The sequence below is a fragment of the Balaenoptera acutorostrata genome, chromosome 2, assembly GCF_949987535.1.
Source record: "Balaenoptera acutorostrata chromosome 2, mBalAcu1.1, whole genome shotgun sequence".
In the NCBI taxonomy this organism is placed as follows: Eukaryota; Metazoa; Chordata; class Mammalia; order Artiodactyla; family Balaenopteridae; genus Balaenoptera; species Balaenoptera acutorostrata.
In genome coordinates, this window is record NC_080065.1 from 86,225,097 (window position 1) to 86,241,183 (window position 16,087).

Here is a 16,087-nt window from a genome sequence, read left to right on the forward strand (position 1 = left end):
GCCTTCTCTGAACTCTCTTTTAATTCCTCCATAGTATTTTTTGTGTGGACAATCCTAACACATTTAGGAGCTCCAATTCACCTATTACTGAGGCTGTAGACATCTATGTGCATTTGGATTTCAGCAGTTCAAGTACCCACTTCAGGCTCAATCTCATAACTGTTCTTCCAAATCTTCTAGTTTTTGTGGAATGTTTTGCTATTTTGCTCTGTTATCCTTGGATTCTGCCACCCTTCCTAGCCTGGTTTGGTTCTTTGTTTCTGGTTACTGTATCTTCGATTACCCTTGTCTGTCTATGTCTAATGTCTATTTTAGACAGTTGCAAAACAGTTTTTCTATATATCTATACTTTTTAGGTTTTAATATGTTTTATAAATTGAAATTTGATAATATGCTCTGTTTTAGAAAATACTTTATTGAACTTGTAGCTCACTGAAGATTCTTTACACTTGATTGTTAAGTGACACATATAGTTAGAAATTTGATAAGTTAAAAAAACACTAAATTATTTGAATATTTTTTACAGGTGTGATATATAATACTTAATTGCACATTTCTATCTAATGTAAAAATATACACATTTTAAAAAGTGTTTCAGAAAGAGAATAGTTTCAATTTCAAAACGATTTATTTTATACACATATAGTTCCTTTTGAGTTAATAATATATACAGTATGGAGCTGGACAAGCATATTCTTTTAAGAGACTATGCGACAGCTGGAAAATTTAGTAAAAAGAAAAATATCGAACAAATTGAAACATCTTCATGAGCATATATCTATCCTTGGTCTCTGGAAAAGGCTAAGAAGACTAGTCCACCCTATACCACCTGATTCTTTTCTGGAATGTAAAAGCCCACCTTCTTATGCACCCTCACTCATGCTCCACAGTAAAGGAGTGGTCAAAATTGAAACAGTTGTCATGTGGTTACTCTCTGGAATCATCATTATAGTTTTCCAACATGTGTCCACATACATATTTACAAGGCTAGGTGATCCAGGATGCCACAACCACTTTTCCGTCTATTCCCCTGTGCCACAGTTGGGTCAGAACCTCTTTGGGAGCTTCCCACATGTAATCTGAAACCAGCACCCAGAGGGCAGGGAGAGACTGAAGAAAAAGGCTCCAGCTGGTAGGCTCCAGTTGGTAGGTTTACTAAGCAAGAGAACTTAATAATGAAGCTTGTCTTGGGTGGCTGCAAGATCAGTATCTCTCCACATGCACCAGCCAAAATCTTAAGAGCTTATATAGAGTTCGGGTTTCAGTCACATACCCAGTCTGGGTAGCCTCAATACCACGTTTCTGGTTCAAGTCTATATCCTGTTGGTTACGAAACCTATTATTAAGTCTTTCAGAATCCTGTTCAAGTCTACCATTCCACTGGGCAGGCCAGGATAACATGTGTTTTGAAGGAATAAAGTATTTAAACATTCATCTTTCTGAGCATGACTGCAATTGATCATCTAGAGATTGTGGCTTCTGCTTACGATATTTTTCATCTCTGTATAACTTGCTTTAACATATGTCCACATTTGTTCCATAAACTGCTCATGAAAAAGTAGTATTTTTGACAAGTTAATAAAAAATGGCGAAAACAGTCCTTGGTGTCTCATGTGCCACTACAAAATCTTGTCCAAGGGGGTTTCATTGTCTCATATATTTTTGCTCTCTGAAAGGGCTGCTGAAGGAATGAACTATTAATTCCAAGGTTCCTGACTGTAAACCTCAAACATACTTTGAAATACCATCACAATCTTTATATGGAAAAGTTAAATCCAAAGCAATATTCCAGTGCGCCACAGAGTTTGCCATAAAACTTTCAACATCTCTTTGTTCCTGAAGCATAACAAGTCTGGGACTTCCCTGCCCTTCCTTCCCACCTGAGACTGCAGCACAAAAAACTGCTAATAAAGAACTGAAACTCTTCTTATCAAACTAGGACACCTGATCACCTCACTTATCAAATTAGTCATTGTATGTCAACCAGTTTTTTTCAACTTTATTCAATATTGTATGGTTCCTATTCATTCTCTAAAGTCTTCATGCTTTGTGACTTCAATACAAAATGCTTAATATATTTAGAATATTATTCAGCAGGCTTTTTCTTTAAAAAGTATATCTATGTCTCTAAATATAAACTAAATGCTGCAATATCAATATCATTTTTATTGACATGAAAATGTCAAAGTCCTACAACAGAGTTTCTTGTTCCCTGATAGCCAGACGCATCAAGAAAAAAAGGGAGAGGATGCAAATCAATAAAACTGGAAATGAAAAAGGAGAAATCACAACTGACACTGCAGAAATACAAAGGATTACAAGAGACTACTACAAATAACTATAGGCCAACAAAATGGACAACCACAAAGAAATGGACAAATTCTTGGAAAGGTACAATTTTCCAAGACTGAACCAAGAAAAATTAGAAAATATAAACAGATTTATCATAAGTAATGAAATTGAAACTGTGATTAAAAATCTTCCAAGAAACAAAAGTCCAGGACCAGATGGCTTCACAGGCGAATTCTATCAAACATTTAGAGAAAAGCTAACACCGATCTTTCTCAAACTCTTCCAAACAATTGCAGAGGGAGGAACACTCCCAAATTCATTCTATGTAGACATCATCACCCTGATGCCAGACCAGAAAAAGATATCACAAAAAAAGAAAATTATACACAAATATCACTGATGAACATAGATGCAAAAATCCTGAACAAAATACTAGCAAACAGAATCCAACAACATATTAAGAGGATCATATATCATGTTCAGGGGATTTATCCCAGGAATACAAAGATTCTTCAATGTATGCAAATCAGTCAATGTGATACACCATATTAAATTAAGGAATAAAAACCATATGATCATTTCAATAGATACAGAAAAATCTTCTGACAAAATTCAACACCCATTTATGATAAAAACTCTCCAGAAAATGGGCATAGAGGGAACCTACCTCAACATAATAAAGGCCATATATGACAAACCCACAGCAAACATCATACTCAATGGTGAAAAACAGAAAGCATTTCCTCTAAGATCAGGAAAAAGACAAGGATGTCCACTCTCACTACTCTTATTCAATGTAGTTTTGGAAGTCCTAGCCATCACAATCAGAGAAGAAAAAGAAATAAAAGGAATACAAATTGGAAAAGAAGAAGCAAAGCTGTCACTGTTTGCAGATGATATGATACTATACATAGAGAATCCTAAAGATGCCACCAGAAAACTACTAGAGCTAATCAATGAATTTGGTAAAGTTGCAGGATACAAAATTACTGCACAGAAATATCTGGCATTCCTATACACTAACAACGAAAAATCAGAAAAAATTAAGGAAACAATCCCATTTACCATCGCAACAAAAAGAATAAAATGCCTAGGAATAAACCTAACTAAGGAGGTGAAAGACTTGTACTCAGAAAACTATAAAACACTGATGAAAGAAATCAAAGATGACATAAACAGATGGAGGAATATACCATGTTCTTGGATTGGAAGGATCAATACTGTAAAAATGACTATACTACCCAAAGCAATCTACAGATTCAATGCAAACCCTTTTAAACTACTAATGACAGTCTTCACAGAATTAGAACGAAAAATTTTACAACTTGTATGGAAACACAAAAGACTCTGAATAGGCAAAGCAATCTTGAGAAACAAAAACGGAGCGAGAGGAATCAGTTTCCTTGACTTCAAACTATACTACAAAGCTACAGTAATCAAGACAGTATGGTACTGGCACAAAAACAGAAATATAGATCAATGGTACAGGATAGAAAGCCCGGAGATAAACCCACACACATATGGTCACCTAATTTACAACAAAGGAGGCAAGAACATACAGTGGAGAAGACAGCCTCTTCAATAAGTGGTGCTGGGAAAACTGGGCAGCTATATGTAAAAGAATGAAATTAGAACACTACTTAACACCATACACAGAAATAAACTCCAAATAGAATAAAGACTTAAATGTGAGACTGGATACTATAAAACTTTTAGAGGAAAACATAGGAAAACACTCTTTGACATAAACCACAGCAAGATCTTTTTTGACCTGCCTCCTAGAGTAATGAAAATAAAAACAAAAATAAACAAGTGGGGCTTCCCTGGTGGCGCAGTGGTTGGGAGTCTGTCTGCCAATGCAGGGGACACGGGTTCGAGCCCTGGTCTGGGAAGATCCCACATGACGCGGAGCACCTAAGCCCGTGAGCCACAACTACTGAGCCTGCGCATCTGGAGCCTGTGCTCCACAGCAAGAGAGGCCGCAATAGTGAGAGGCCCACGCACCGCGATGAAGAGTGGACCCCGCTTGCCGCAACTGGAGAAAGCCCTCGCACAGAAACAAAGACCCAACACAGCCGTAAATAAATAAATAAATAAAATTTAAAAAATAAAAATAAAAAAATAAAAATAAACAAGTGGGACCTAATTAAACTTAAAAGCTTTTGCACAGCAAAGGAAACCATAAACAAGACAAAAAGACAACCCTCAGAATGGGAGAAAATATTTGCAAATGAAACAACAGACAAATGATTAATCTCCAAAATATACAAATAGCTCATGGAGTTCAACATCAAAAAAACAAACAACCCAATTAAAAAATGGGCGGAAGACCTAAATAGACATTTCATCAAAGAAGACCTACAGATGGCCAAGAGGCACATGAAAAGCTGCTCAACATCACTAATTATTAGAGAAATGCAAATCAGCACTACAATGAGGTATCACCTCACGCTGGTCAGAATGGCCATTATAAAAAAATCTAGAAGCAATAAATGCTGGAGAGGGTGTGGGGAAAAGGGAACCCTCTTGTACTGTTGGTGGGAATGTAAATTGATACAACCACTATGGAGAAGAGTATGGAGGTTCCTTAAAAAACTGAAAATAGAACTACCATGTGACCCAGCAATCCCACTACTGGGCATATGCCCTGAGAAAACCTTAGTTCAAAAAGAGACATGTACCACAATGTTCATTGCAGCACTATTTACTCTTTAGGTTGCTTACATTTAGGAAGCAACCTATATGTCCATTGACAGATGAATGGATAAAGATGATGTGGCACATGTATACAATGGAGTAGTACTCAGCCATAAAAAGAAAAGACATTGAGTTATTTGTAGTGAGGTGGATGGACCTAGAGTCTGTCATACAGAGTGAAGTAAGTCAGAAAGAGAAAAACAAATACTGTATGCTAACACATATATATGGAATCTAAAAAAACATAGTACTGATGAACCTAGTGGCAGGGCAGAAATAAAGGTGCTGATATAGAGAATGGACTTGAGGACACTGTGGGGCAGAGGGGGAAGCTGGGGCGAAGTTAGAGAAGCATCAACCTATATACACTACCAAATGTAAAATAGATAGCTAGTGGGAAGCAGCCACATAGCACAGTGAGATCAGCTCAGTGCTTTGCGACGACCTAGAGAGGTGGAATAGGGGGGGTGGGAGGGAGGCTCAAGCAGGAGGGGATATGGGGATATATGTATGCATATGGCTGATTTACTTTGTTGTACAATAGAAACTAACAGCGTTGTGAAGCAATTCTACTCCAATAAAGATGTATTTAAAAAATGATGTGGATTTTCTTAGAAATATCTGAATTAAAATTGTGAAAGTGAAAAAGTGTCTTATATAGAACTGAGAATATACAAGAAAAATTAATACCTGCCTTCTTGATGCTAAACGAGTTTTCATTAGAGACCCAAGGCATATAAATATTTAATTTTGAAAATTTTGTTTTAGGCCACCTACTTTATAATAGCTATATTCTGAAGTCAATTTTGGCATTTGTGTTTTCTAGCTATGATCACTAATAAAGTCATTGGATTATAATTCTACTGGTTTTGCGAGGGGTGAGAGAGGAAAAACAAAATGAAAAAATTGTCAATTTTTGAAAATAAGTATTACATATTCACACAAACAATTAGAGAAATGATTTCTAGCTTCCATGCTTCCAAGCTATTTCATGCTATTTAGCTATTACAATGCCCAGTCTTTTATTTGTACTATGATGCTTAAGTTTAAGGTAAATTCAAGTGGAATAAGGAATTTTTTAAACTAACAAAGAGTTTATACCTCTTACCCTGGAAAGAAAATTAACCTATCACTTCACGTGAAAAGTTATGAATTCAAAAGGTGTCATTTATGTGAAAAAGAGCATTCTGCCCTCCAGAAGGATGGTGTAATTATTCTGGCAAAAGTATGGTGTTATCCCAGGAAAATAGTTTTGCTTTTTTTTTTTTTAACTTTACATCAAATTGTTCATATTTCTCTGATGTACTGATTTTTTATTTAATTTTTTTTATACAGCAGTTTCTTTTTTTTTTTGAATTTTTGAATATTATTTTTTATACAGCAGGTTCTTAATAGTTATCTATTTTATACATATTAGTGTATATATGTCAATCTCAATCTCCCAATTCATCCCACCCCTACCACCCCGCCACCCCCACTTTCCCCCCTTGGTGTCTATATGTTTGTTCTCTACATCTGTGTGTCTCTATTTATGCCTTGCAAACTGGTTCATCTGTGCCATTTTTCTAGATTCCACATATATGCATTAATATATGATATTTGTTTTTCTCTTTCTGACTTACTTCACTCTGTATGACAGTCTCTAGGTCCATCCACGTCTCTACAAATGACACAATTTCGTTCCTTTTTATGGCTGAGTAATATTCCATTGTATATATGTGCCACATCTTCTTTATCCATTCATCTGTTGATGGACACTTAGGTTGCTTCCATGTCCTGGCTATCGTAAATAGAGCTTCAATGAACATTTTGGTACATGACTCTTTTTGAATTATGGTTTTCTCAGGGTATATGCCCAGTAGTGGGATTGCTGGGTCGTATGGTAGTTCTATTTTTAGTTTTTTAAGGAACCTCCATACTGTTATCCATAGTGGCTGTATCAGTTTACATTCCCACCAGCAGTGCAAGAGGGTTCCCTTTTGTCCACACCCTCTCCAGCATTTGTTGTTTGTAGATTTTCTGATGATGGCCATTCTAACCAGTGTAACGTGATACCTCATTGTAGTTTTGATTTGCATTTCTCTAATAATTAGTGATGTTGAGCAGCTTTTCATGTCCCTCTTGGCCATCTGTATGTCTTCTTTGGAGAAATGTCTATTTACTTCTTCTGCCCATTTTTGATTGGGTTGTTTGTTTTTTTAATATAGAGCTGCATGAACTGCTTATATATTTTGCAGATTAATCCATTATCCACTGATTCATTTGCAAACATTTTCTCCCATTCTGAGGGTTGTCTTTTCATCTTGTTTATAGTTTCCTTTGCTGTGCAAAAGTTTTTAAGTGTCATTAGGTCCCATTTCTTTATTTTTGTTTTTATTTCCATTACTCTAGGAGGTGGATCAAAAAAGATCTTGCTGTGATTTATGTCAAAGAGTGTTCTTCCAATGGTTTCCTCTAAGAGTTTTATAGTGTCCGGTCTTACATTTAGATCTTTAATCCATTTTGAATTTATTTTTGTGTATGGTGTTAGGGAGTGTTAAACTTTCATTCTTTTACACATAGCTGCCCAGTTTTCCCAGCACCACTTATTGAAGAGACTGTCTTTTCTCCATTATGTATCCTTGCCTCCTTTGTCATAGAGTAGTTGACCATAGGTGCATGGGTTTATCTCTTGCCTTTCTATCCTGTTGCGCTGATCTATATTTCTATTTTTGTGCCAGTACCATATTGTCTTGATTACTGTAGCTTTTGTAGTATACTCTGAAGTCAGAGAGTTTGATTTCTCCAGCTCCTTTTTTTCCCCTCAAGATTGCTTTGGCTATTTGGGGTCTTTTGTGTCTCCATACAAATTATAAGATTTTTTGCTCTAGTTCTGTAAAAAGTACCATTGGTAATTTGATAGAGATTGCATTGAATCTGCAGATTGCTTTGGTTAATATAGTCTTTTTTACAATATTGGTTCTTCCAATCCAAGAACCTTGTATGTCTCTCCATCTGTTTTTGTCATCTTTAATTTCTTTCATCAGTGTCTTACAGTTTCCTGAGTACAGGTCTTTCACCTCCTTAGGTAGGTTTATTCATAGATATTTTATTTGTTCTGTTGCAATGGTGAATGGGATTGTTTCCTTAATTTCTCTTTCTGATCTTTTGTTGTTAGTGTATAGGAATGTAAGAGATTTCTGTGCATTAACTTTGTATCCTGCAACTTTACCAAATTCATTGATTAACTCTAGTAGTTTTCTGGTGGCATCTTTAGGATTCTTTATGTATAGTATCATGTCATCTGCAAATAGTGACAGTTTTACTTCTTTTCCAATTTGAATTCCTTTTATTTCTTTTTCTTCTCTGATTGCCATGGCTAAAACTTCCAAAATTATGTTGAATAATAGTGGTGAGAGTGGACATCCTTGTCTTGTTCCTGATCTTACAGGAAGTGCTTTCAGTTTTTCACCATTGAGACTGATGTTTGCTGTGGGTTTGTTGTATATGGCCTTTATTATGTTGAGGTAGGTTTCCTCTATGCCCACTTCTGGAGACGTTTTATCATAAATGGGTGTTGAATTTTGTCAGAAGCTTTTTCTGCATCTATTGAGGTGATCATGTGGTTTTTATTCTTCAGTTTGTTTATATGGTGTATCATTATTGATTGAATTGCATATATTGAAGAATCCCTGCATCCCTGGGATAAATCCCCCTGATCATGGTGTAGGATCCTTTTAATGTGTTGTTGTATTCTGTTTGGTAGTATTTTGTTGAGGATTTTTGCATCTATATTCATCTGTGATATTGGTCTGTAATTTTCTTTGTTTGTAGTATCTTTGTCTGGTTTTGGTATCAGGGTGATGGTGGCCTCATAGAATAAGTTTGGGAGTGTTCCTTCCTCTGCAATATTTTGGAAGAGTGTGATAAGGATGGATGTTAGCTCTTCTCTAAGTGTGTGATAGAATTCACCTGTGAAGCCATCTTGTCCTGGACTTTTGTTTGTTGGAAGATTTTTAATTGCAGTTTCAATTTCATTACTTGTGATTAGTGTGTTCATGTTTTCTAATTGTTCCTGGTTCAGTCTTGGAAGGTTATACCTTTCTAAGAATTTGTCCCTTTCTTCCACGTTGTCCATTTTATTGGCAAAGAGTTGCTTGTAGTACTCTCTTAGGATGCTTTGTATTTCTGCGGTGTTTGTTGTAACTTCTTTTTCATTTTTAATTTTATTGATTTGAGTCCTCTCCCTCTTTTTCCTGATGAATCTGGCTAATGGTTTATCAATTTTGTTTATCTTCTCAAAGAACCAGCTTTTAGTTTCATTGATATTTGCTATTGTTTTCTTTGTTTCTATTTCATTTATTTCTGCTCTGATATTTATGATTTCTTTCCTTCTACTAACTTTGGGTTTTGCTTGTTCTTCTTTCTCTAGTTCCTTTAGGTGTCAGGTTAGATTGTTTATTTGAGTTTTTTCTTGTTTCTTGAGGTAGGATTGTACTGCTATAAACTTCCCTCTTACAACAGCTTTTGCTGCCTCCATAGGTTTTGGATCATCGTGTTTTCATTGTCATTTATCTCTAGGTATTTTTTGATTTCCTCTTTGATTTCTTCAGTGATCTCTTGGTTTTTTAGTAACGTATTGTTTAGCCTCCATGTGTTTGTATTTTTTACAGTTTTTTTCCGTAATTGATTTCTAATCTTATAAGGTTGGGGTCAGAAAAGATTCTTGATATGGTTTCAATTTTCTAAAATTTACCAAGGCTTGGTTTGTGACCCAAGGTGTGATCTATCCTGGAGAATATTCTGTGTGCACTCAAGAAGAAAGTGTAATCTGCTGTTTTCGGATGGAATGTCCTATAAATATCAATTAAATCTATCTGGTCTATTGTGTCATTTAAAGCTTGTGTTTCCTTATTAATTTTTTTCTGGATGATCTGTCCATTGGTTTAATTGAGGTGTTAAAGTCCCCCACTATTATTGTGTTATTGTTGATTTCCTCTTTTATAGCTGTTAGCATTTGCCTTATGTATTGAGGTGCTCCTGTGTTGGGTGCATAAATATTTACAATTGTTATGTCTTCTTCTTGGATTGATCCCTTGATCATTATGTACTGTCCTTTTTTGTCTCTTGTAACATTCTTTATTTTAAAGTGCATTTTATCTGATGTGAGTATTGCTACTCCAGCTTTCTTTTGATTTCTATCTGCATGGAAAATCTTTTTCCATCCCCTCACTTTTAGTCTGTATGTGTCACTAGGTATGAAGTGGGTCTCTTGTAGACAGCATATAGATGGGTCTTGTTTTTGTATCCCTTCAGCGAACCTGTGTCTTTTGGTTGCAGCATTTAATCCATTCATGTTTAAGGTAATTATCGATATGTATGTTCCCATTACCATTTTCTTAATTGTTTTGGGTTTGTTTTTGTAAGTTCTTTTCTTCTCTTTTGTTTCCCACTTAGAGAAGTTCCTTTAGCATTTGTTGTAGAGCTGGTTTGGTGGTGCTGAGTTCTCTTAGCTTTTGCTTGTCTGTAAAGCTTTTGATTTCTCCATCGAGTCTGAATGAGATCCTTGCAGGGTAGAGTAATCTTGGTTGTGGGTTCTTCCTTTTCATCACTTTAAATATGTCATGCCACTCCCTTCTGGCTTTTAGAGTTTCTGCTGAGAAATCAGCTGTTAACCTTATGGGAGTTCTCTTGTATATTATTTGTCATTTTTCCCTTGTTGCTTTTAATAATTTTTCTTTGTCTAAGTTTTGTCAATTTGATTACTGTGCTTCTCGGCATGTTTCTCTTTTGCCTTCTCCTGCCTGGAACTCTCTGTGCTTCCTGGACTTGGATGGCTACTTCCTTTCCCCTATAGGGAAGTTTCTGACTCTAATCTCTTCATATATTTTCTCTGGTCCTTTCTCTCTCTCTTCTCCTTCTGGGGCACCTGTAATGCGAATGTTGGTGCATTTAACGTTGTCCCAGAGGTCTCTTAGGCTGTCTTCATTTCTTTTCATTCTGTTTTCTTTATTTTGTTCCGTGGCACTGATTTCCACCATTCTGTCTTCCAGGTCACTTATCTGTTCTTCTGCCACCATTATTCTTCTGTTGATTCCTTCTAGTGTATTTTACATTTCAGTTATTGTATTGTTCATCTCTGTTTGTTTGTTCTTTAATTCTTCTAGGTCTTTGTGAACATTTCTTGCATGTTCTGGATCCTTGCCTCCATTCATTTTCCAAGGTCCTGTATCATCTTCACTATCATTATTCTGAATACTTTTTCAGGAAGGTTGCCTATCTCCACTTCATATAGTTGTTTTTCTGGGGTTTTATCTTGTTCCTTCATCTGGTACATAGTCCTCTGCCTTTTCATTTTTTCTGTGTTTCTGTGAATGTGGTTTTTGTTCCACAAGCTGCAGGATTGTAGTTTTTCTTGCTTCTGTTGTCCGCCCTCTGGCAGATGAGGCTATCTAAGAGGCTTGTGCGAGCTTCCTGATGGGAGGGACCTCTGATGGACTGAATTTAGATTTAAATTTTCTCTTGAATACTTTGTTTGGAAATCAAGTTTTCAAAAAATGAAATTTTGTTTATATATTTATTTTTATTGTGCTAAATATATTACTTTTTTTATTTTATATTGGAGTATAGTTGATTAACCATGTTGTGTTAGTTTCAGATTACAACAAAGTGATTCATTTATACATATACGTGTATCTATTCTTTTTCAAATTCTTTTCCCATTTATGTTATTACAGGATATTGAATAGTTTCCTGTGCTATATAGTAGGTCCTTATTGGTTATCTATTTTAAATATAGCAGTATGTACATGTGAATCCCAAACTCCCAATCTGTCCCTCTCCCCCACCTTCTCCCCTCCTCTGGTAACCATAAGTTCATTCTCTAAGTCTGTGAGTCTGTTTCTGTTTTGTAAATAAGTTCCCTTGTATCATTTTTTTTTAGATTCCTTATATAAGCAATATCATGGTATATTTCTCTTTCTCTTTCTGACTTACTTCGCCTAGTATGATAGTCTCCAGATCCATCCATGTTGCTGCAAATGGCATTATTTCATTCTGCTTAATGGCTGAGTAATATTTCATTGTATATGTGTACCATATCTTCTTTATCCATTTATCTGTTGATGGACATTTAGGTTGCTTCCATGTCTTGGCTATTGTAAACAGTGCTGCAGTGAACATTTTGGTGCATGTACCCTTTCAAACCATGTTTTTCTCCAGATATATGCCCAGGAGTGTGATTGCTGGATCATACGGTAGCTCTATTTTTAGTTTTTTAAGGAACCTCCATAATGTTCTCTATAGTGGCTGTACCAATTTACATTCTCACCAACAGCGTAGGAGGGTTCCCTTTTCTCCACACCATCTACAGCATTTATCGTTCATAGATTTTTTGATGATGGCCATTCTGACTGGTGTGAAGTGATATCTCATTGTCGTTTTGTTTTGCATTTCTCTAATGGTGAGCTATGTTGAATCTTTTCATGTGCCTCTTGGCCATCTGTATATCTTCTTTGGAAAAATGTCTATTTAGCTCTTCTGCCTATTTTTTGATGCGTTTTTTGTTTTTATGGTATTGAGCCGCATCATGAGCTGTTTGTAAATTTTGGAGACTAATCTTTTGTTGGTTGCATCATTTGCAAATATTTTCTCCCATTCTGTGGGTTGTCTCTTTGTTTTGTTTATGGTTTCCTTTGCTGTGCAAAAGCTTTTGAGTTTAATTAGGTCCCATTCATTTATTTTTGTTTTTACTTCCATTACTCTGGTAGATGGATCAAAAAAGATCTTGCTGTGATTTATGTCAGAGTGTTCTGCCTATGTTTTACAGTATCCGGTCTTACATTTAGGTCTCTAATCCAAATGAAGAAAACAATAGAAATAGTTTTACTTTTTGAAGCAGTAGGAAACATTGATTTGTTTTAAGTGCTTAAAATTTTGAAAAGGATAGCTCTGATAATGAGAAAACAAGTTGTGTTGCATTATTATAATTTAGTTACTGTGATTAAAGTGTCACTGTAATATGCCCAACACCAATTATTGTCAGAACATTTTGATATACCTTCTGGAAAAACATCCAAGAGAAGTATAAGTATTTACTAGTAAGAACACATTTGAAATTCAGTTCTGTCACCTTCTGTTTTTAAGTTTCCCTCCTTTGATATTAAATTAATATAATTAAATCTCTATTTTAAACAAATCATACAGTTAATAATTTAATTAAATACACATAGCTTTATTTCTGGGTCATCATTAGCCTTCATTTACTTATGTCTTTAATTCAAGCTAATTTGGTTTTTATTAGCTGGCTTTGAGCATTCTACCCAATATAATATGTATATATATTATATATATTATAGTTGAATCATAGATATAGTTATATTGGTTTATCAAGTTCCATAACTAATTTCATTCACAAAAATTTTAAGTGTAGATGGCGATTTTAATTGGAAATTTGGTTTTTACCATATAAAAATATTCCTGAAATTTTATTGACAGAGTGAATTTCTGTCAAGGGAGAAATCACATGAGAAGCATAAAAGATGAGAATTTTAGTCAATACATATGCCAAAGGCTCTTGAAAAGGCAGAGAACCAGTTTTATGAAACTGTGGAAGCAAAACTGCTTTCTCTTGTTGAAGTGCCTTGCGATTTATATATCAGTATACTAAAAATTTCCCATCTCTTCTAACACATTAACATTTCTCTTAAAAAATGACATTCCACGTCTGTTCTCACATACACATTTTTATGGAAGAAATATTATAACATGAAGTCATCTGCAGTTGCTCTACCAGAAAAACACAAGATCCAAACCTCTTAGTAAGGGCAGTCTTAGTCCTGCATTATACAAATGCATTGTACAATATTTGGAAATTATGTAAAAATCAATATGAACATGTGTATTAGAGAACCTGTTATTCTCACCACTGCTATTCAATTGAAATGAAATGTCTTCCAGTTGAAAACTAGCTATAGGCTAGAAATTGTTTGAAAATATTTCAATGACAAATTTTAGGTAAAAAGAAAAAAAAATATTTTATTAGTTATTGATAATCCCTATCTAAAATATAATCTATTTTTCTCCTAGTAATTCCTCCAATTAAAGTGACTTTGTATAATAGTTCGTATAAGGGTTACCTGAAAATAAATTTGGAAATATAGCTTGGGACCAGGCTTTTCTAGAAAAAGCAAAGTCATTAAAGTGTCTGAGGATAAGGATGATAACATAAAAGATTTTTAAAAATTTTAGACTTGCTTACAAGACAAACTGGAGGAAAGACAGATTGGAACAGAAAATATTTAGGAAGGCTTCAAAACTTTACAGGAACAACCATAATGAAATAAACTTGGGTTGATAATGATAACTAAAAAACAGAAATAGTAAATTTAAGTGATACTGAGCATGTTGCATCAGCAGGATTTGGTGACCTATTTGATGAAAGATGACTTAGAGAAATGAGAATCTGATATTGCTCTACATTTTGAACCTCAGTGATCCGGAGAACGGTGATTTTAAAGTGAGAAGATAAATTTTATATTCAGAATGTTCAATTTAATGCATTAGTGATATTTATTTTGTACAGTGGTAGAAGAAATGTCTCACAAGCAGGTGAAAATTAAGGGCTACCATTGAAGAAATTTATAAAAAGTTTAGGTATAAATTATGAGACCGGGGCTTATTTGAAGTAGTATTAATAAGTATCCTTATAAAAAAAGATAGAAGATGGAAGATAGCAAGTCTGTTTTAAAACAAATTATGTCAAAATATAAGTTTCCTAGAAAAAGATGGAAAACATTTATAATATGTCTACAGTTTTGGAAGTGAGAGTCCTGAAAGTAAGGGAAATTTGGAAGGACTTAATTAAGGAAATAAAGTCAAGGGAGAAGTAGCTTTGTCACAATTCTTTGGAGGAATTTGGCACTAGAAATGCAACAGATACTGAGAGCTCATTCGCCACAAAGGCAATATCCTTTACCATGGACTCATGTGGTCCCTTGCTAAATTATATAGAACTACGATTATGGTCAACTTATACTTTATTGTCAAGCCATGAGAATAAAATTGTGAACTGGAACATTCTTGGTGAAACTAGGCCATGTCCTGATTCACCTAGCCTATAATCTTTGTTATCTCAGTACAAATTTTTGTATCTCAATACAAATATTCCTTATTACAAATAATATTCTGATTAATATAAGCGATTCAGTTTGGTTCAGGCTGAGTTCAAATTGATGATTCATGACACTTGTACTTCAAAAAAAGTTTTAGGAATAAATTTAACTAAGGTAGTAAAAGATCTGTACACTGAAAATTATGAACATTGACATTTGTATTTTATGTTTAAAATATTTCCCTCGAAAAAATAATGTAACTGCTTTTAACTTACAGATCATTAGTAAAATCCTTTTAATTCTGCCTTGATCACTTTACAATTATTTGTTTTATCTCATATTAACTCAGCATCCTGAGTCACTCTGTCCTACTAAATGGTTTATATCCATATCAGTATCCACATTACAGTGCTTGTTATTAGGCCAGGTCTGTTCACTGTGTCCTACTTTAAGAATGCCATTGCCTTTAAGCAAAGAATCAGAACATTTATACACAAGTGGAAAACACTCAATTCTAAATATTTTTACATAGATACCGATGTGATTTAGTTAGTAAGTGTTCAAAAATAATAACAACTGAAAATATCCTTGAAAACTGCACATCATGAGATTCTTTCCAAATCTATTACCTGTAAATATAGCTTGACCTTGAGTAAAGAGTCTAAAATTCGGTGCTAATTAATCATATGGCATATTTAACATAAAATGTATTCTATAATTTATATAGTTACATAGTGGCTGTAGTTTTTTGTTTTTTTGTTTTTTGGTTTTTTTTAAAGTATTTGCTTATTTATTTATTTATGGCTGCGTTGGGTCTTCGTTTCTGTGCGAGGGCTTTCTCCAGTTGTGGCAAGCGGGGGCCACTCTTCATCGCGGTGCACGGGCCTCTCACTATCGCGGCCTCTCTTGTTGCGGAGCACAGGCTCCAGACGCGCAAGCTCAGTAATTGTGGCTCACGGGCCCAGTTGCTCCGCGGCATGTGGGATCCTCCCAGACCAGGGCTCGAA